Here is a 15,478-nt window from a genome sequence, read left to right on the forward strand (position 1 = left end):
CAGCAAGGTGTTCCATCAGGGCAACAGACCTTTATCATGTGACTCACACCTTTTATGCATGTTGAGAGACACAGAGTTGTATGACAGTGCCAGCTGGGCGAAGTGCAAAGTAAGACTTGAATGTATCCGTCCCAGGCCCTTTGTGGTCAAGCCATCAGATTCACTCAGTAATTAACGTTCACACGGCTTTGTGAAATGCAATTATAGAGGCTAGCTCATAAAGTGGTTTTGTTTTTTTCTTGTTTTTTTTTTTTTTTTTTTTTTTTTACTTACAAGATCTGACACAAATGGAGCCCACTCAGCCTGATTTTCCTGTTCTAGCTTTGCCAGTAGAGTCAGGACCCTTCTGGAACTTCTGCCGACTCCCCATCCCCCTTCCACCAGTGTGGTTTGGTCCCTTTTAGCCCCTGACCTACAGGCTGAACAGCCCAAAGGCAATGTTGACATGACCTGAACTTTGCATTCACACTTGCTGCTCCCACGATGGCCATGCCCGACCTCTCCCCTCTCCCCCAAGGGCCTTGGCAACTCCTCCTACGTGTCATTCTAGCCCCTCACTGTTCAAAGTGCACATGAGGACATCATCTGAGAGCTGCAGGAAATGCAGACTCTCAGGACCCCCTCTCCCAGACATGCTGAAGCCAAATCTGCAGTTTAATTCCATCCTGGGGGACCCTGGGCACTTTAAAGTTTGAGCAGCACAGGCTGAGGGCCTGCTAGGTGGCTCCCCTTCCTTGAGGCCCTTCCCGATTGCCCCAGACCCCGCTAAAAAAGCTCTTCCCATGGTTCCCATTGTGCCCCCCTTGGACTTCTTTCATAAGGAGGGAGTATAACTGGAGGTTAAAAGGGACTTTTCCTGTTATCCAGAAATTTCAGCAGAGGCCACAAAAGCAGAGAACAAAATAGTCAGTGCCAAGAAACCTCCCATCCACACAAAGTGCTGAGACCCCACATAGGACAATGTGAAACTTCCTCTGTCAGCCTTAAACCCTTCCCCGCTTCCCGCCCGAGAATGATAGCCAAAAGGGTTTCTATGGAGAAGGCTGACGGAGGCCTGTGTGTTCCCACCACCCCAGTGGCCTTCCGTGGGGCAGGGGAGACAGGTGCTTCCTTCTCGCCTCAAGGTAAGTGAGAAGGGCATCAGGGGGAGCTTTAAGTGTTTGGGGAAAGCCGAGGACTGGTCCCAGAAGTCAGGGTGACACTAGACCAACACGGCCCTGCCCCAGAAGGCAATGGGGCAAAGGTACACCATTCTCCTACACTAGATGTGGCTCGCAAACTGGGCAGACTGCCTGGAGCCTCACTGAAAGGAACCTCACCCAGGGCGCCTGGCTGGCTCGGTTGGTAGAGCACATGACTCTTGATATCAGGGTCGTGAGTTGGAGCCCCACGTTGGGTGTGGAGATTAGAAGACCAGCGGCTGCGGGGCTACTGTGGTCCCTGTCCCCAACATACACACACCCCAGCCTCATAATGAGCACGGTACTTAGGACAGGGTTGCCGGATTTGACAAATGAAGATACAAGATGGCCATTTAAATTTGAATTTCAGATAAGCAAAGGATGAGCTGTTAGTCTATCACATGCACTGTTTGAGATATACTAAAAAGCCATTTATTGTTTATCTGGACTTCAGATTAGCTGAGCATCCTGTATTTTATCTGGCAACCCTACCTTGGAAGCTTTGCAGCATAAGTGCTTGTGGCTTCTCCAAGGAATCCACAGACATGTCCTAAATGGTTGTTAGTTATCAAACTCCGACGTCAGGTCACTACCGAGGCAATCAGATAAGAGCCTTTCTGCTCCTTTATCCTTGTTCTTCTCCCCTTCTCTCCCTCCCCTCCCCTTGACCAACAACCCTGGCTAGCGAGCGGATATGGAAGAATGGCAGGTGCCTGGGGGACCTGGCCAAGTGGAGACACTTGACCTTTCAGTGAAATTGAGCATTTTGAGTGCCACCAAACTACTGAACAACTATTGTTCTCATGACTTAAAGGGACCTATGTGCGACGCCTGCCTCAGACGTCCCGCTGGGGTGGAGTCAGGTTGAAAGACGTGGCGGAAACAGAGTGGCCTTACGACTGTGCCCTGCTGAGTGCCATCGGTTCACAAACCGACTTCCCATTTGTGTCTCCACCTCTGCCGCTGCGGCCCGTCCTTCATCGGTGTCCACGGTGCCTGATGTCTGTGGTGGACGCTCTGTAAATGTTGGAGAGCTCAGTGTCAAAAGCTGAGTGAACTGACCCCTTTTCCCACCTACAGAATCTCCGGAGAGGTTTTTCTGGCATTGTTTAGTCCTTTTCAAAGGGACTTGGGCTGTGGTACGTCTTCTCGTTACAAAACATGCCAGGTATGGGGCAAATGGGTGGCTCAGTCGGTTGAACATCCGACCCTTGATTTCGGCTCAGGTCATGATCCCAGGGTTGTGGGATGGAGTCCCGAGTCAGGCTCTGTGCTGAGTGTGGAGCCTGCTTAAGATTCTCTTTCTCTCTCTCTCTCTCCCCATCTCCCCCTCTGTCCTGCTTGCACTCTCTCCCTCCCTCTAAAAAGAAAGAAAGAAAGAAAGAAAGAAAGAAAGAAAGAAAGAAAGAAAATAAACAAACAAAATGAAACATGCCAGGTATGATAATGGAGACAGCAGAAACTGGATTTGGGATCTTCCCCGAGAACATGTGTGGGCACTGTGTTCACAGAAGGGGCGGATCTGGGTTTTTGAGCACCCGAGGTTAGTACAAATTGGGACTTTTTCTAAGAAAAAGAAGATCAAATTATGAAGATCAAATTAGGCATAAATGTGAATATTCATCTAGGGGAAATCACAACACATTACAAATTAAAAAAAAATTTTAATGTTTATTTATTTTTGAGAGAGACAGAGACAGAATGCGAGTGAGTCAAGGGCAGAGAGAGAGGGAGACACAGAATCCAGAGGAGGCCCCGGGCTCCGAGCTGTCAGCACAGAGCCCGACGCGGGGCTCGAACTCACGAACTGTGAGATCATGACCCGAGCCAAAGTCGGACGCTCAATTGACTGAGCCACTCAGGTGCCCCAACATATTACAAATTTTAAAAAGTTGACAACTAACCACCAGTATCACAAAATCCAGAAAAAAAAAAAAAACCCATAATAGTTAATAGTGATTAACTATTGGATACATCGTGACGGTACATTTTTTTTCCTCCAATTTTTGTTATACTTTTTCCTACATATTTTGATCAGTGTCCTTGTAGTGGTGGCCAGATATGAGTCTATGCTATCCTTGTTGATGTCAGTGTATTGTGGTCAAATTACCAAGAGTGATTGATATTCCTCTGATTCACTCTTCTTCACTAAGTTGGGTGATGCAAAGAATCTATGCTCAAAACACATCTCTGGCTCTTAATGAAGGACTGCTTTTGGCATGTTCTAATTCTTAAATCTTTCTCTCTTCTCTTGTCGTTTTCATTATTTGTATTTTTCTACTTGTGATTGTTTTATGTGATTCTTTTCCTAAACTTCATGCTGCGTCCATCAGACTTTTTAGACTTTCTATTATTATAGAACAAGAGAGCGTTTGACATTTGGAAGTTTCTCCTGGGCTTCAATCTGCCAGTTTTTGTTTGAGGCTTCCACTCAGTGTTCCAGCGTTAAGATGCTTCTTAATACACTTGAATTTTGTATCATCAATAATTCTGAAAAAATATTCAAAATTAATCGGAAATAAAGGGAAGAACAACCACTGAAAGGCACTTAGAAACTGCCGAAATGTACCGAGTTATACTGAGCATAATCAAATTGCCTGTCTGCCATATAAACCGATCGATTGGTGAGTATGTGGGGGGGGGGGGGGTGGGTAACGGTGGAATGCTTTTCTCCTTTCTCTCTTTTTCTAGAGATTTTATTTTTTTCTTCCTCTTATTTTTAAGTTTATTTTGAGAGAGACAGAGAGAGAGCGAGCATGCGAGCACGACTGAAGGAGGAGCAGAGACAGAAAGAGAGAGAAAATCCCAAGCAGGCTCTGCGCGGCCAGCAAAGAGCCCAATGTAGAGCTCAAAACCCATGAATTGTGAGGTCATGACCGGAGCCGAAATCGAGTCAGACATTTAACTGACTGAGCCACCCAGGTGCCTCTTAAAGATTCTATTTTACTATTATTATTTTTTAAAGTTTATTTATTTTGAAAGAAAGAGAGAGAAGGAGCTGGGGAGGGGCGGGGGGGGGGTGGACAGAAGATCTGAAATAGGCTCTGTACTGACAGCAGAGAGCCCAATGCAGGACTCGAACTCACAAGCTGTGAGATCATGACGTGAGCCGAAGTCAGGGGCCAAACTGACTGAGCCACCCAGGCACCTCAGATTTTACTTTTAAGTAATCTCTACATCCAGCGTGGGGCTCAAACTCACAACCCAAAGATGAAGGGTCTCATGCTTTACCAAAGGAGCCAGCCAGGCGCCCCTCTTTTTTTTTGTTGGTCTTGTATCTGTGGTAATTTGTGCAGTTTCACATGAAACCAGCAGTGTTCATCATAATAAGAGGAAAGGATACTCTCAAAATAATCTGTTTGTGTAGGACAATAAACCTAGGAAAGGCATTATATAAGCAGTGCGAGCTCCTCTCTTTGCAGAGGAGGGTGGACAAGCTCTACTAAGTGGATAAGCATGGACTCCAGACTGATTCTTCTTGTGTATGGGTATAACCTTGTTGGAAAGCAGTATGTCCTGAAAGCCTTAAAAATATTTATATCCCCCTCATATGCAGCGTGCACGTGCTTCCTATACTTTGCTCTGCTACTTTGATTTTGATTTTGGGGTCTTAACCTTAAGGAAATACTCCCAAAAATGAAAAAAAAAAGTATTATGTACGAAGATGTTAGCACTATTGGAATAATGTGCTCCAACGAGAAATGATTCATCATCTAAATCATGAAACGTCAAGCTGATGGGTGTTATCACTACTAACGTTTATAGATGGTGCAAAATGGTTTTTAGGTAACATTAAACAAAAAAGAAAAAAGCAAGATACAAAAGTATATATATACATTTGTACATCAACTAGATGGTAATAATCCCTATGCTCAGAAAAAATCCTGGAATCTACATGATTTTAAAATGTATGTGCTCTAGGGGCACGTGGGTGGCTCAGTTGCTTGAGCAACTGACTCTTGATTTCAGCTCGGGTCATGATCCCAGAGTTGTGAGATCGAGGCCCACATCTGGTTGCACACTGAGCATGGAACCTGCTTAGGATTCTTTTTCTCTCTTTCTGCCCCTCTCCTGCTCACGCACGCATACATGTGTTCTTTCTCTCTTTCTCAAAATAAATAAACATTTAAAAAAATACGTACACCATACATATCACAAGCATCCTTCTATGTCAATAAATACAGATTTATCATTTCATTCTTAATAGTTGCATGTTGTTCCATTGTATGTATGAACCAAAATCTAACCAATTCCCTATTGTAAGACCTTTAGATTATTTCCTATCCTTTTCTGTTTTAAGGGTATTGTGATGAGTAATCTGCACATCTAATTATTTCCTCAGGATAAATTCCTAGAAGTGGAATTGCTGGGTCAAAAACATTTTTAGGGATTTCGAAACTTGTTGCTAAATGACCTTCCAGAGAGACTATAAATTTATATTCCCACCAGCAGTGTGTGAGCGTCTGACCTTTCACTGGTGCCTTTGCAACACTGACTCATTAATTCGCCTTAAAATTGAGAAGATAACTTGAGAAAACATGCCTGCAACAGATTTAAAACTTATTAAAGTTTTTGTTACCCAATCCCGGCTTGCTATTGTAATGTTGATAGCAGCTGACATTTACTGTGCCTTTACCAGAACCCAGACCGGTTGCATGAGTTAACTTTTACAATCCTCTGGATAATTCTATGAATTAGGTACCATTTCACATGGGAGGAAATTGAGGCCCAGTATACTGAGATGCCCAGTAATCTGCTCAAGGTGACACAGTCCAGGGTAGTGAAAAGCTGAGCTAACATTAAAAAAATTTTTTTTAAATGTTTATTTATTTTTGAGACAGAGAGACAGAGACAGAGTGTCAGAGGGGGAGGAGCAGAGAGAGAGGGAGACACAGAATCCAAAGCAAGCTCCAGGCCCTGAGCTGTGAGCACAGAGCTTGACACGGAGCTCAAACTCACAAACTGTGAGGTCATGACCTGAGCCAAAGTCAGATGCTTAACCACTGAGCCACCCAGGCACCCCATGGTTGAGCTATAATTTGATCCCAGGCCACGGCCTACACCAAGCTGTAGTTTCTCTCTTGAGGATACCTGCTGAGATGTTCTTTTTTTTTTAATATTTATTTATTTTTGGGAGAGTGCAGGCAGGGGAGGAGCAGAGAGAGGGAGGACAGAAGATCTGTAGCGGGCTCTGCGCTGACAGGCTGACAGCAGTGAGCCCGATGTGGGGCTTGAACTCAAGAACCATGAGATCATGACATGAGCTGAAGTCAAATGTCCCTCTGCTGAGATGTTCTTTTTTTTTTTTTTTTGAGATGTTCTTAAGTGCCCAGTGGAACTGATGAGTTGAGGGTTCCATGGCACTAGAAATTCCTCTAGTTCATAAGCTAAGTTTCAGCTTAGACAGAGGTCTCAAAGAGAACCATCTAGAAGATGCCAGGAATCTGGGACGCCTGGGTGGCTCAGTCGGTTAAGTATCTGACTCTTGATTTCAGCTCAGGTCATGATCCCATGGTTTGTGAGTCTGAGCCCTGCATCGGGGCTCTGCGCGGACAGTGTGGAGTCTGCTTGGGATTCTCTCTCTCTCTGCCCCTCCCCTACTCTCTCTCTTTCTCTCTAAATAAATAAATAAATAAATAACATTAAAAAAAAGTCTTTAGAAGATGCCAGGGATCTACGTCTCAGAGCCAGGTGAGCCCTGTAAGCAGGACCTGTGAAGAGAACTACAGTTGGCCTACCAGTTCTCCCACTGGTCACTCTGGGCAGAAGAGTCTCGAGAAATTGGTTGCTTTGGAGGGAGCTGGGTAGTGTGACGTGCCTGGGTAAGGTAACCAGCTCCTCCCGGTTTGCCTGGGCCTGCCCCAGTTTTAGCATTGAAAGCCCTGCCTCCTGGAAAATCTCGCAGTTCTGGGCAAACTGGGACAGAGCCACTCTGGAGCCAGGGGCCTGGACAGAGGTAACTGCCGTGCATCGGACACCCAGAGGACCCTGTGCCAGGTCACGGGGCTCTGCTCTCCTTCCTCCATCCTCTCTCCCTGTGGGTTTGACCTCAGACGTCTGCAATCCAGCTGGGGAGCGTGGGGGTTGGGGCAGAGCTGGGAGAGAGAAGCCAACCACACAGACCCCCACCCCTCTCCCCTCTGCTGCCTCTAAGCCTGAAGCAGTCCTCAGCCTGAGGAAGGAAGGAGCAGGAGCTTAAAATCCAGCACAGTTTGGGGGTGGATTGTTACACTGGCTTGGATATTTTAGTCACTGAAATGAGACTTGAAAGGGCCCAGAAGTATGATGGGAGGTTGCGGAGATGGTCTCCGGGGACGGGTAAAGATGATTGCAGAGGGCAAGTCTGCTTTATGATTGCATGCTGCTGAGTCCAGCCCTTTCAATGACAGGGTTACATGGAGTAGTGCTGTGGGCCCCGCCCAGCGCCTGCCTCTCCTGTCGAGTCAGGATGGAACTATAGCTGGGGGCCAAGAACCCGGGGCCCTTCACTGTCTCCTGTCCATCAAACCCTGGCAGGAGCCTTCCTCCACCCCAGAGTCAGCCTTCCCCAAAAAAGGATCCCAGCTCTTCAAACTGCCAGAGCCCATCCTTCCTTCCACTCCCCCCAAGTAGCTAACAGTAATAAGCGATAGCTTGTCATGCACGCAACACACTTTAATAGGTCCTTTTAACGCATTCTCTTCTTTTGTCCTTATAACTTTCCTGTGAGGTATGATAATCATCCTCACTTTTCAGACGCTCAGGGACGTTAAGGAACTAGGCCACTCCTAAACTGGCAACGGTGACTCGAAACCACTCCATCTTCAGGCAAAGCCCATGGCCGGTTCATGGTTCTATTGGGACTCCCCACACCCACCTGGGAGGTACATCTTCCCGCTGGGGCCATGGGGCACTTGGCTGTGTTTCCGCCACCCCTTCTTGGAACTTGGAACGTGGTCTTGCTTGGAAATCACATGATGAGGGGTTGCTTCGACTCCACTGCGGTTACTTACTGGTTAAGTCGGCCTTTGTGACCCGGCCTGGGATTCTACCCACACTGGTTCACGTGATTTCCCGGGAAGAACACACATCCTGCGTTCTAAACAGCAAGTCTCAAACACACTGTTAGAACGTAGCTTATTTGTGAGTTGGGGAATGTCTGCCTGTAAACTACTTTATTCTGTATGACCAGAAAAAGAAGCTGAGCTCTTGAATTTTACTCTCTGGGTTGTTGGTTTAAAATAACACAGAAGCTACTCCAGTTTGTCCTTCTGCAAGGGCATCGTCTGTTTGAATTATTAAATCTCTTATAAGAATTTGTAGAAATGGTCTGATGAAAACGTCTATCGTGTAGTGAGCAAAGACTGAATTAGGAGTCAGGAGATGGTCGTCTGGTCCTGCCCTTGCCCTTAACTAGTTGTGTGATCTTGGGTGAGTCACTTCACCTCCCCAGGCAACTGCTTCTCAGTCTGTGAAACAGGGGTTTCCATGAGAGTACTCCCGAGTTCCCTTCCTGTTCTCAGATTCCATGAAATACAAACAGCCTCAGGTGCAGAATTACAAATGAGGGATCTGCTTCCAAAGCTTCTTTTTCTTTCTTTCTTTCTTTCTTTCTTTCTTTCTTTCTTTCTTTCTTTCATCTTTCTTTCTTTTTTTTCCCTTTTGTAATTTTAAAAAAATCTCTTAGGGGCGGTGTTCTCCTCAAGCTATGGCAGAAGAGAAAAAGGGAAAGTCAGGTTCTTTTGTGTTAAATGGAGCATTTAATGATGGATAAGCAAAAAGATGCATGATGGGTCTTTTTCTCACGTTGGGTGTTTGGCTAATAGATCAGAAGATCCTGGCATCCGAGTGACAACCTGCATTGAAAAGGGCCGAACTTGGCTCTCCTGCCCTTCCAGCTGTGAGAGCTTGAAAGGGAAGCTATAGGAGGAATGCCTTTCATTTCCCCCTGGAAGCTGGGAGAACGCTCAGTTTAGCATTGCCAACTGTGTATTGTGGGCTCGCCTCTAAATGAAGCCTTTTTCCTTGGACGGCTTTCGGGCGGCCGCATTCCCTTTTGGCACTCCCACCCCCTTGGAACAAAGCCTGATATAAAGTCTGGGTGCTACTCAGACCAGCCTAGGAAATAATTCACTTCATAATGGCAGAAAGTCCTCGATGGGTCTTCAGTGGCGCTTTTTTTTTTTTTTTTTTTTTTTTTTTTTAATGCTAGGATTTTGTTTGCCCACTTGTTTGTTTTTGTCTTATCACTTTCAATGAAAATGGCTTCTGGCAAGGACACTTAACAACAAAATGCTCCTGGGAAAAGAAACACAGGGAGGTGGAAATTCAGGTCCGAGGGAAATAGAGATAGGAAGATCAAGATCCGGTAAAAGAGGAGCTAAGATGTGTGGACTCTGCAGTTCAAATTTAGCTAGCTAAAATTTCCTGTGTCAAAGCAAAAATGGGCTCCCTAGTTAGTTGCAGAATTCTTCATGTTAGGAGAGAGAAAGGTCCCAGTTTTGCGGAGGAATGTTCTTGTCCTTTCATTTAGCAAACATCTATTTAAGTGCCCATCGTGTGCCAGGCACTCGTCAAGGTCATCAAAGATGAAAGGTTGCACGCAGCCCCCAGGAGCTCGGCGTCTAAAGGAGGTTGGATGAAGGAAAGATATTGTGCACGCCAGGTACTGTGCATGTAATTACACGTCTACTACGTGTCAGGCACTATGCATTTCATTAGGCACTACAATATGTTACACGCCGTGCATTGTTGTTTAATGTAAACTCATGTTACAAACACTCATTCAGGTAGACATTATATTTCCTTTTACAGATAAGAACACAGGTTCTCGAAGTCAGTTCCCACAACCAGTGGATATTGAAGTCGCGATTCAAATCAAAGGCTATTCTCTTTTTTTATATGATGCTATTCTGTTGGCGGTCTTCCTGACATCCATTATTTTTTTTTTTTTAATGTTTATTTTTAAGACAGAGAGAGAGACAGAGCATGAACGGGGGAGGGGCAGAGAGAGAGGGAGACACAGAATCGGAAGCAGGCTCCAGGCTCTGAGCCGTCAGCCCAGAGCCCGACTCGGGGCTCGAACTCACGAACCGTGAGACCATGACCTGAGCTGAAGTCGGACACTCAACCGACTGAGCCACCCAGGCGCCCCCCTGACATCCATTATTCAGCGCACCTTCTTTTTCCTAACAGAGCCTCAACTTTGTTTAATTATTTACCACTCCTGAAAAAATAGCTCATGCGGACTGAGGGATGATGACCCCCTTTCCAATTCCTTTTTTTTTTCCTTAGAGATTTTTTTTTGAAGAATTTTAAAATTTATTTATTATTTTTTTTTTTTGAGAGAGAGCCAGAGAGAGCGCACGCCCGCGCGCAAGTGGGGGAGGGGCAGAGAGAGAGGGAGAGAGAGAATCCCAGGCAGGTTCTGCACTGCCAGCACAGAGCCCAATGTGGGGCTCAAACTCATGAACCGTGAGATCATAACCTGAGCCAAAATCAAGAGTCAGATGCTTAACTGAGTAAACCACCCACTTGCTCCTAGAGATTTTTTTTCAAGTGATCTCTACAACCAACCTGGGACTCGAACCTATAGCCCCGAGATTAAGAGTCGTGTGCTCCCCTACTGAGCCAACCAGGCGCCCTGCCCCATTTTCAATTCTTGGTGGCAGGATGGGAAATCGATTACTTTAAACTAATCACAGCAAACTCGTACACTGTCCAGTGATCGCTTTAAGAAGTTGGGCTTAAACCAATCAATCTGTGACATTCTCCCGGTGACCCGGGTCTAGTGTGATGTAAGTGGGCACAATAAGATTGAGGGAAAGATGGTCTATTCCATGTTTGGGGGATAAGTGTTTCCCTCCTTGCTAGAAATAAACTAGTAGGTATGTTTCTATTGGCAGACTTTTTGTGACCCTGGGGGAAGCTGACTATTCTGATACCAACTGTTGTGACATCAATTTGTGTACTGTAATACAGTTCTCCAGATAGAAATACAGATCTCACCTGGAGTCAGTGTGGGCTCCACAAGTTAAAAGGCACAGTTCTCAGAAAGACTTTCCCTACCTCAGATGCCAGCGGCAAGTGGGATCCCAGCCACTTTTGCTTCTGACCAACTGGTTACAGATCTGGGGGTTCCCATGACACCGCTCAGTTTTAATAATTTGCTAGAATGATTCATAGAAGCCAGGAAAGCAGTATCCTTATGACTATAGTTTTATTATATTAAGTATAAAAATCAGGAACATGGGGCGAGGTCTTGGGAGGGTCCTGAACACGGAGAACCTGTTCCCTCTCCCCGTGGAATCAGAGCGTCACTCGCTGCACATCAATGTGTTCACCAACCAGGAAGTTGCTTTGAACTTGAACTTCAGCATCCAGCGTTTTTACTGGGGTTTCATTCCGTAGGCAAGATTGATTAAACAATGGTCATGTGATTGAACTCATTCTCCAACTCCCATCCCCTCCCTGGAGGTGGGGCTGGCTCAACACAGGAATTGTCTAATCACATGGGTGGACTTTCTGGTGACCAACCTCCATCTTGGGCCACCTTGTTTGTGTAAATTCAGGTGTGACCCAAGGGGCTTATGAGAAACAAAGGCAAACCCATCACCTGGGAAATCACAAGGGTCTGAGAAAGCCTGTGCCAGGAACCTAGGACAAAGACCAGATACATTCTTTGTTCTACAACACCGACCTTCAGACAAACCTCTGGGAGGAAAGTACTGGTCGAAGAACAGGAGAGACACAGAGTTGGACCCCTGGTTGTGCTGCATCTGGAGTCCACTGTAATTTGGACTCTATGACGTAGGAGATAGTGCCTTTCTCACTCTTTTAGTCAGTATCCGTTGTTTCTGTCACTTGTAGCTAATGGATCTTGTATTTGTTATGACACTTTGAGCCGCAGTAAACAGAAAACCCAACTAAAAATAATGTTTACAATAAAACTTCTATTATTCCACGTAATGAAAAGTCTGCAGGTAAAACACTTTTAGAGTTTAAATTTATTTATTCTTATCTTATTTACTTATTTTTATTTCAGAGAGAGAGAGCAAGAGTACATACAAGTGGGGGAGAAGGGCAGAGAGAGAGAGAATCTTAAGCAGGCTCCAAGCTCAGTGTGAAGTCTGATGCAGGGCTCAACCCCATGATCCCAGGATCATGACCTGAGATGAAATCAGGTGTAGTATGCCCAACTGACTGAACCACCCTGGCACCCCTAAGTTTACTTATTTATTTATTTTGTAACGTTTATTTACTTATTTTGAGAGATAGTGAGAGAGAGCCAGTGGAGGGAGGGGAATAGAGAGAGGGAGACAGAGAACTCCAAGCAGGCTCCGCACTGTAGATGCAGGGCTCAAACTCACCAACCGTGATATGTGACCTGAGCCTATAGGTCAGATGACCTGAGAGTCGGATGCTAACTGACTGAGCCACCCAGGAGCCCCTTATTTATATATTTAAGTAATCTCTACACCCAATGTGAGGCTTGGACTCAGGACCCTGAGATCAAGAGTCACATGCTCCTCTGAATGAGTTAGCCAGGTGCCCCCAGAATTTTCATTTTAACTTGGGGCTGGTATTAGGTGAAATGAGCATGGTACTTGCCTTGGGAGTAAAATTGAAGGGTGTGCAAAAAATTCAATAATAAAAACAAATAGTATTTAATGCAATATTTTTTTTTTAATTTTTTTTTCAACGTTTATTTATTTTTGGGACAGAGAGAGACAGAGCATGAACGGGGGAGGGGCAGAGAGAGAGGGAGACACAGAATCGGAAACAGCCTCCAGGCTCTGAGCCATCAGCCCAGAGCCTGACGCGGGGCTCGAACTCCCGGACCGCGAGATCGTGACCTGAGCTGAAGTCGGACGCTTAACCGACTGCGCCACCCAGGCGCCCCAATGCAATATTTTTAAAAAGGAAAATTAATACACACACTCAGGATGGACAAAATATCAAAAAAAATTCTTTCTTTCTTTCTTTCTTTCTTTCTTTCTTTCTTTCTTTATAGCACACGTGCAAGCAGGGGAGGGGCAGAGGGAGAGAGATGGAGACTCTCAAGCCGTGTCCATGCCCAGCTCAGAGCCTGATGCAGGGCTCAATACCATGACCCTGGGATCATTACCTGAGCGGAAATCAAGAGTTGGATGCTCAACTGAGTGAGCCATGCAGACACCCCCTCAAAATTTTTGAATAAAAGCGGGATCAGCGTTACTGATTTTTCCTTTTGCCTCAGGCTTCACTGTCGCGTAGCATGGTATTGTTACTTTCCTGTCTATTTAACATTTTGATATTTTGTTCATTGTGGATTTTTTGCATTAATACTCATTTTCAAAATATTGCATTAAATATTATGTATCTTGACTACTGAGATTTTTTTAAATGTTTATTTATTTTTGAGAGAGAGAGAGAGAGAGAGAGAGAGAGACTGAGTGCAAGTGGGGGAGGGGCAGAGAGAGAGGAAGACACAGAATCTGAAGCAGCCTCCAGGCTCTGAGCTGTCAGCACAGAGCCTGATGTGGGGCCCAAACTCACTAACTGGGAGATCATGACCTGAGCCGAAGTTGGACACTTACCTGACTGAGCCACCCAGGCACTCCTTGATTACTGAAATTTTTGACACCCTTTTAAATTGAATTTTGCACCTCAGGTAAATGTTTCACTTACCTCACCCTTGTTCCAGCCCTATTTTCACTATTCTGTCCTCAGAGTGTTGACTTTATACCTCAGATATTTCCCTTCATTGTTATAAAGGGACTGCCCTAATTCCATGAACAACAACATCAAACAGAAACAAAGGAATGTTTTTGTCTGTGCATCTTTTTCATAAAAAGAAAGATTTTCCCAGAAGCCTCCAGCAGACTTTCCTTATTGGCCAGAATTGTCCCACATGCTCACATCTAAACCGGTCACTATGGGAATGCAAACTGGTGCAGTCACTCTGGAAAATGGCATGGAGGTTCCTCAAAAAGTTAAAAATAGAACTACCCTATGACTGAGAAATTGCAAGGCTAGATATTTATCCAAAGGATACAAAAATGCTGATTCGAGGGGACACATGCTACCCAATGTTTAATAGCAATGCTATTGGCAATAGCCAAAATATGGAAAGAGCCCAAATGTCCACCGACTGATGAATGGATAAAAAAGATGTGGTATATATATGTGTGTGTACACACACAGACACACACACACACACACACACACACACACACACTAGAATATTACTCAGTCATCAAAAAGAATGAAATTTTGCCATTTGCAACAATGTGGATGGAACTAGAGGGTATTGTGGCAAGTGAAATAAGTCAGTCAGAGAAAGACAAATACCATATGATGTCACTCATATGTGGAATTTAAGATACAAAAAGATGAACATAAGGGAAGGGAAGCAAAAATAATATAAAAACAGGGAGGGAGACAAACCATAAGAGATTCTTTTTTTTTTTTAATTTTTTTTTTAACGTTTATTTATTTTTGAGACAGAGACAGAGCATGAATGGGGGAGGGTCAGAGAGAGAGGGAGACACAGAATCGGAAGCAGGCTCCAGGCTCTGAGCCATCAGCCCAGAGCCCGACGCGGGGCTCGAACTCACGGACCGTGAGATCGTGACCTGGCTGAAGTTGGACGCCTAACCGACTGCGCCACCCAGGCGCCCCAAGAGATTCTTAAATATAGAGAACAAACTGAGGGTGGTTGGGGGGTGTCGGGTGGGGGAAGGGCTAAAGGGGTGAAGGGCATTAAGGAGGACACTGGTTGGGATGAGCACTGGGTGTCATACGTAAGTGATGAATCACTAAATTCTATTCCTGAAAAAATACACCTATTTTTATTATAAATAAATAAATAAATAAATAAATAAATAAATAAATAAAACAGACTAGATTAAATGTAGAAAAGGCAAAACCTGTGGCCAAAAAAAGCAGTAATAAAAATGTACTTTACATGGGGTACCGGGGTGGCTCAGTCGGATGAGCATCTGACTTTGGCTCAGGTCATGATCTTGCAGTTCATGGGTTCAAGCCCCCACGTCAGGCTCTGTGCTGACAGCTTGGAGCCTGAAGCCTGCTTTGGATTCTGTGTCTCCCTCTCTCTCTCTGCCTGCTTGTGATCTGTCTTTCTCTGCCTCTCAAAAATAAAACAAAAATGTTAAAAAAATTGTTTAAATAAAGAAAATATACTTTACCAATAAACAAACAAACAAGCAAACAAACCAATCACTAACAGGGCTATGGAAGGGCTGTGTGCAGCTTAGAGCAATCGTGGTCTGGACCTGGGGAGAGTGTCCCTGAGCACATGGCCTTGTGGGGGTTGG

The sequence above is a fragment of the Leopardus geoffroyi genome, chromosome C1 (genome assembly GCF_018350155.1).
Source record: "Leopardus geoffroyi isolate Oge1 chromosome C1, O.geoffroyi_Oge1_pat1.0, whole genome shotgun sequence".
Taxonomy (NCBI): domain Eukaryota; kingdom Metazoa; phylum Chordata; class Mammalia; order Carnivora; family Felidae; genus Leopardus; species Leopardus geoffroyi.